The sequence below is a fragment of the Bos grunniens genome, chromosome X (assembly GCF_055505025.1).
Source record: "Bos grunniens cultivar Pamir isolate PY7600 chromosome X, Bosgru_T2T1.0, whole genome shotgun sequence".
NCBI lineage: Eukaryota > Metazoa > Chordata > Mammalia > Artiodactyla > Bovidae > Bos > Bos grunniens.
The window spans coordinates 45104380-45111176 of record NC_141194.1 but is presented as its reverse complement, the minus strand read 5'-3'; the positions used below and the strand labels follow the sequence as shown (position 1 = coordinate 45111176).

General features: G+C 39.0%; 1 pseudogene; it reads left to right on the top strand.

Moving 5' to 3' along the window:
• Window positions 1–1369: 1369 nt before the first annotated feature.
• On the top strand, window positions 1370–3312 carry LOC147340246 (6-pyruvoyl tetrahydrobiopterin synthase pseudogene; annotated as a pseudogene).
• The last annotated feature ends 3485 nt before the right edge of the window (window positions 3313–6797 follow it).

Below are 6797 nucleotides of genomic sequence, written 5' to 3'. Positions count from 1 at the left end.
AGCATTTTGTTCCTTCTTTTCCCACCTACTATACTTTCTGGTATACAAAGAATGCTTAAACTACCGAACAATTGCGCTCATCTCACATGCTAGTAAAGTAATGCTCAAAATTCCCCAAGCCAGGCTTCAGCAATATGTGAACTGTGAACTTCCTGATGTTCAAGCTGGTTTTAGAAAAGGCAGAGGAACCAGAGATCAAATTGCCAACATCCGCTGGATCATGGAAAAAGCAAGAGAGTTCCAGAAAAACATCTATTTCTGTTTTATCAACTATGCCAAAGCCTTTGACTGTGTGGATCACAATAAACTGTGGAAAATTCTGAAAGAGATGGGAATACCAGAACACCTGACCTGCCTCTTGAGAAATTTGTATGCAGGTCAGGAAGCAACAGTTAGAACTGAACATGGAACAACAGACTGGTTCCAAATAGGAAAAGGAGCACATCAAGGCTGTATATTGTCACCCTGCTTATTTAACTTATATGCAGAGTACATCATGAGAAACGCTGGACTGGGAGAAACACAAGCTGAAATCAAGATTGCTGGGAGAAATATCAATAACCTCAGATATGCAGATGACACCACCTTTATGGCAGAAAGTGAAGAGGAACTAAAAAGCCTCTTGATGAAAGTGAAAGTGGAGAGTGAAAATGTTGGCTTAAAGCTCAACATTCAGAAAACAAAGATCATGGCATCCGGTCCCATCACTTCATGGGAAATAGATGTGGAAACAGTGTCAGACTTTATCTTTTTGGGCTCCAAAATCACTGCAGATGGTGACTGCAGCCATGAAATTAAAAGACACTTACTCCTTGGAAGGAAAGTTATGACCAACCTAGATAGCATATTCCAAAGCAGAGACATTACTTTGCCAACAAAGGTCTGTCTAGTCAAGGCTATGGTTTTTCCAGTGATCATGTATGGATGTGGGAGTTGGACTGTGAAGAAGGCTGAGTGCCGAAGAATTGATGCTTTTGAACTGTGGTGTTGGAGAAGACTCTCGAGAGTCCCTTGGACTGCAAGGAGATCCAACCAGTCCATTCTGAAGATCAGCCCTGGGATTTCTTTGGAAGGAATGATGCTAAAGCTGAAACTCCAGTACTTTGACCACCTCATGCGAAGAGTTGACTCATTGGAAAAGACTGATGCTGGGAGGGATTGGGGACAGGAGGAGAAGGGGACAACAGAGGATGAGATGGCTGGATGGCATCACTGACTCGATGGACGTGAGTCTGAGTGAACTCCGGGAATTGGTGATGGACAGGGAGGCCTGACGTGCTGTGATTCATGGGGTCGCAAAGAGTCAGACACGACTGAGCGACTGATCTGATCTGATCTGATCTGATACTTTCTAGGTGATAGCGGACATTCTTACTTGATGAAACTCTCAAAAGAAAGCTTTTAGTAATTCCAAGAATGATATTTGTTGTAGGTGTTGTGTTCTGTAGCAATCTGGATCCAATAGTTGAAAACTTCCCTAAAATGGGGAAGGAAATAGCCCCTCAAGTCCAAGAAACCGAGAGAGTTCCAAACAGGATAAACCCAAGGTGAAACACCCCAAGACACATATTAATCAAATTTACAAAGATCAAACACAAAGAACAAATATTAAAAGCAACAAGGGAAAAACAACAACACCCAAGGGGATTCCCATAAGGATAACAACTGATCTTTCAATAGAAACTCTTCAGGCCAGAAGGGAATGGCAGGACATACTTAAAGTGATGAAAGAGAAAAATCTATAACCCAATTTACTGTACCCAGCAAGGATCTCATTCAGATATGAAGGAGAAATCAAAAGCTTTACAGACAAGCAAAAGCTGAGAGAATTCAGTGCTACCAAACCAGCTCTCCAACAAATGCTAAAGGATCTTCTCTAGACAGGAAACACAGAAAGGGTGTATAAACTCGAACCCAAAACAACAAAGTAAATGACAATGGGATCATACTTATCAATAATCACCTTAAATGTAAATGGGTTGAATATCCCAACCAAAAGATAATGACTGGTTGAATGGATACAAAAACAAGACCCCTATATATGCAGTCTAAAAGAGACCCACCTCAAAATAAGGGAAACATACAGACTGAAAATGAAGGGCTGGAAAAAGATATTTCATGCGAATGGAGACCAAAAGAAAGTAGGAGTAGCAATACTCATATCAGATAAAATAGACTTTAAAGTAAAAGCTGTGAAAAGAGACAAAGAAGGACACTACATAATGATCAAAGGATCAATCCAAGAAGAAGATATAACAATTATCAATATATATGCACCCAACATAGCACCACAATATGTAAGGCAAATGCTAAAAAGTGGTGTTGGAGACGACTCTTGAGAGTCCCTTGTACTGCAAGGAGATCCAACCAGTCCACTCTAAAGGAGATCAGTCCTGGGTGTTCATTGGAAGGACTGATGTTAAAGCTGAAACTCCAATACTTTGGCCACCTCATGCAAAGAGTTGACTCATTGGAAAAGACCCTGATGCTGGGATGCATTGGGGGCAGAAGGAGAAGGGGACAGCAGAGGATGAGATGGCTGGATGGCATCACCGACTCGATGGACATGAGTTTGAGTAAGCTCCGGGAGTTGGTAATGGACAGGGAGGCCTGGTGTGCTGCAAATCATGGGGTCACAAAAAGTTGGACACGGCTGAGTGACTGAACTGAACTGAACTGAACAAGTATGAAAGGGGAAATAACAATAACACAATAATAGTGGGAGGCTTTAATACGCCACTCAAACCTATGGATAGATCAACTAAACAGAAAATTAACAAGGAAACACAAACTTTAAATGATACAGTGGGGCCCACCCCAGGCTGACAGTGAGCCGAGGGGTTAAGATGCTGGCCAGGCCCTGGGCTTATGGAGCCATGAATGGGGCAGGATTGGGCCCTCTCTGGCAGGCACGAGTATCCCGCCTCATCTCCTTCAGCACAACCCACCACCTCCACAGCAAATTTCTTAGTAATGAAGAAAACTTGAAATTATTTGGGAAGTACAACAACCCAAATGGCCATGGGCACAATTATAAAGTTGTGGTGACAGTATATGGAGAGATTGATCCTGTTACAGGAATGGTCATGAATTTGACTGACCTCAAAGAGTATATGGAGAAGGCAATTATGAAGCCCCTGATCATAAGAATCTGGATTTAGATGTGCTGTATTTTACAGACATTGTAAGCACAACAGAAAATGTAGCCGTATATATCTGGAAAACCTCCATAAATTTCTTCATGTGGAAGTTCTTTATAAAGTAAAAGTATATGAAACTGACAATAATATTGTAGTCTGTAAAGGAGAATAACTGTTAGAGATTAATTTCCATCCATATTTGAAGATCTTTATCCCCTTGAACAATTAAGAAGTCATCACCTAACTGTTGCACTTCTGCATTGTGTTCTGGAATCATTGTGAATGAGTCCTGTTCTAGACTCAAATCTATTTTAAAACCAAATTTGTAATGTATTCTGAGTATCATATAAAAAGTCTTTCAACTATAGATTAAAATCACTTCAGCAAAATGTTCTGGTAAAACATTCTGTAGAATAATTTGGAAGCAAAAGAAATCTGTTTTTTTTTTTTTCCCCATTATCTCATTTTTAGTATTCATTTTTTCCCTTGTATAATATAAATGGCAAAAATGTTTATAAGACTGACAGTAGGTGAATCTTATAAAAAATACCAGGGACCACAAAGTCTAGAAACAGAGATTATGTAATATTTCTAGTAGATTGAGCTCCCTTGATTACTTCTAGGATATGCTAAACATGTTTCACTGGAAAAGGGAATGGCAAACCACTTCAGCATTCTTGCCTTGAGAACCCCATGAATAGTGTGAAAAGGCAAAAGATATGACACAGAAAGATGAAATCCCCAGGTCAGTAGGTGCCCAATATGCTGCTGGAGAAGAGTGGAGAAATAACTCCAGAAGGAATGAAGAGGCTGAGCCAAAGTAAAAAAAAACGCCCAGCTGTGGATGTGTCTGGTGGTGAAAGTAAAGTCTAATGCTGTAAAGAACAATATTGCATAGGAACCTGGAATGTTAGGTCCATGAATCAAGGTAAATTGGAAGTGGTCTGACAGGAGATGGCAAGAGTGAACGTTGGCATTTTAGTAATCAGTGAACTAAAATGGACTGTAAAGGGCTAATTTAATTCAGATGACCATTATATCTACTACTGTGGACACGAATCCCTTAGAAGAAGTAGAGTAGCTCTCATAGTCAACAAAAGAGCCTGAAATGCAGTACTTGGGTACAATCTCAAAAATGACAAAATGATCTCTGTTCATTTCCAAGGCAAACCATTCAGTATCAAAATTCATTACAATATCAGTAATCCAAGTCTATGCCCCAACCACTAATGCTGAAGAAGCTGAGGTTGAACGGTTCCATGAAGATCTATAAGACCTTCTAGAACGAACACCAAAAAAGATGTCTTTTTCATCATAGGGGACTGGAATGCAAAAGTGGGAGGTTATGAGATACCTGGAGTAATAGACGAGTTAGGCTTTGGAGTCGGAGAAGGCAATGGCACCCCACTCCAGCACTCTTGCCTGGAAAATCCCATGGATGGAGGAGCCTGGTAGGCTGCAGTCCATGGGGTCGCTAAGGGTCAGACACAACTGAGTGACTTCCCTTTCACTTTTCACTTTCATGCATTGGAGAAGGAAATGGCAACCCACTCCAGTGTTTTTGCTTGGAGAATCCCAGGGACGGGGGAGGCTGGTGGGCTGCCGTCTATGGGGTCACACAGAGTCGGACACGACTAAAGCGACTTAGCAGCAGCAGCAGGAGCAGGCTTTGGAGTACAAAATGAAGCAGGGCAAAGGCTAACAGAGTTTTGCCAAGAGAATGCACCAGTTATAGTGAACAGCCTTTTCCAACAACACAAGAGATGACCCTACACATGGTTACCACCAGACGGTCAATACTGAAATCAGATTGATTATATTTTTTTGCAGGCAAAGGTGGAGAAACTTTATACACTCAGCAAAAACAAGACCAGGAGCTGACTGTGGCTCAAATCATTAACTCCTTATTGCAAAATTCAGACTTAAAGAAAGTAGAGAAAACCACTAGGCCATTCAGGTATGACCTAAATCAAATCCCTTATGATTATACAGTGGCAGGGACAAATAGATTCAATGAATTAGATCTGATAGAGTGCCTAAAGAACTACGGACAGAGGTTTGTGACATTGTACAGGAGGTGTTAATCAAAACCATCCCCAAAGAAAAGAAATGCAAGAAGGCAAAATGGTTGTCTGAGGAGGCCTTACAAATAGCTGAGAAAAGAAGAGAAGCAAAAGGCAAATGAGAAAAGGTGCAAGCTTATTCAGTGAAAATTTGACCTGAATCATCTGGGACAATGCAATATAAATGAATGTACAAGGACTGATGGGAGTGCCTTTTGGTAGTGCATGTTGTTCATTGCAAATTTGCTTATTTAACCATGAACTGCTAGTGAGGAACACTGAACATATCATAGAAGATGAATAAACTGCTTATGTATATTTGTCTGTTTTCAGACCTTATGGCTACTTGAACAATTTAAACTCAAAAGACTGAAAAATAATCACATGTATTAAACCTTGTTAAGATAATCAGCATGAAAAGGATATGTTACTCTGTACAGCATCTCTTTATGGAAGTTTATCCTAGTTAATCTTGTTCTGTTCTGATCACTAAATTTACCTGCTTCAAGTTGAGCTGCTTTTGTGGCATTCATCTCTGGTATCTTTCTTCATGCCAAAATCTACAAGAATATATTTGCTTTCTTCCCATAAAAAACAGATCTCACTTGTGTTCTCATTTGTATTTTAAACTCCTTAAATACAGGGTTCATTTTTCTCTCCACATAGCAACTAGTACACAATGGATTCCTAAAATGTTGCTGCCTGAAAAGAGTAAAAGGACTTGTGTTATGATTAGTACACTAAAAAAGTTTTCAAAGGAGAATACTTCTATTCTGAAGAGTTTTTAACTGCACGAATTTTACAATAAATTTTGACAGTAAATGGACCAGTTTGACCTAATTAATATCTATAGGACATTTCACCCCAAAACAATGAATTTCACCTTTTTCTCAAGTGCACACTGAACCTTTTCCAGGATAGCTACATTTTGGACCATAAATCTAGCCCTGGTAAATTCAAACAAATTGAAATCATTCCAAGCATGTTTTCTGACCACAATACAGTAAGATTAGACATCAATTACAGGAAAAAAATTATTAAAAATTCCAACATATGAAGGCTAAACAACACGCTTCTGAATAACCAATAAATTACAGAAGAAATAAAAAAAATAAATAAAAATATGCATAGAAAAGAATGAAAATGAAAACATAACAATCCAAAACCTATGGAACACTGTAAAAGAAATGCTAAGGGGAACATTCATAGCAATACAGGCTTACCTCAAGAAACAAGAAAAAAGTCAAATAAATAACCTAACTCTACACCTAAAGCAACTAGAAAAGGAAGAAATGAAGAACCCCAGGGTTAGTAGAAGGAAAGAAATCTTAAAAATTAGGGAAGAAATAAATGCAAAAGAAACAAAAGAGACCATAGCAAAAATCAATAAAGCTAAAAGCTGGTTTTTGAGAAGATAAATAAAATTGACAAACCATTAGCCAGATTCATCAAGAAACAAATGGAGAAGAATCAAATCAACAAAATTAGAAATGAAAATGGAGAAATCACAACACAGAAGTACAAAGGATCATAAGAGACTACTATCAGCAGCAATATGCCAATAAAATGGACAACATGTAAGAAATGGACAAAT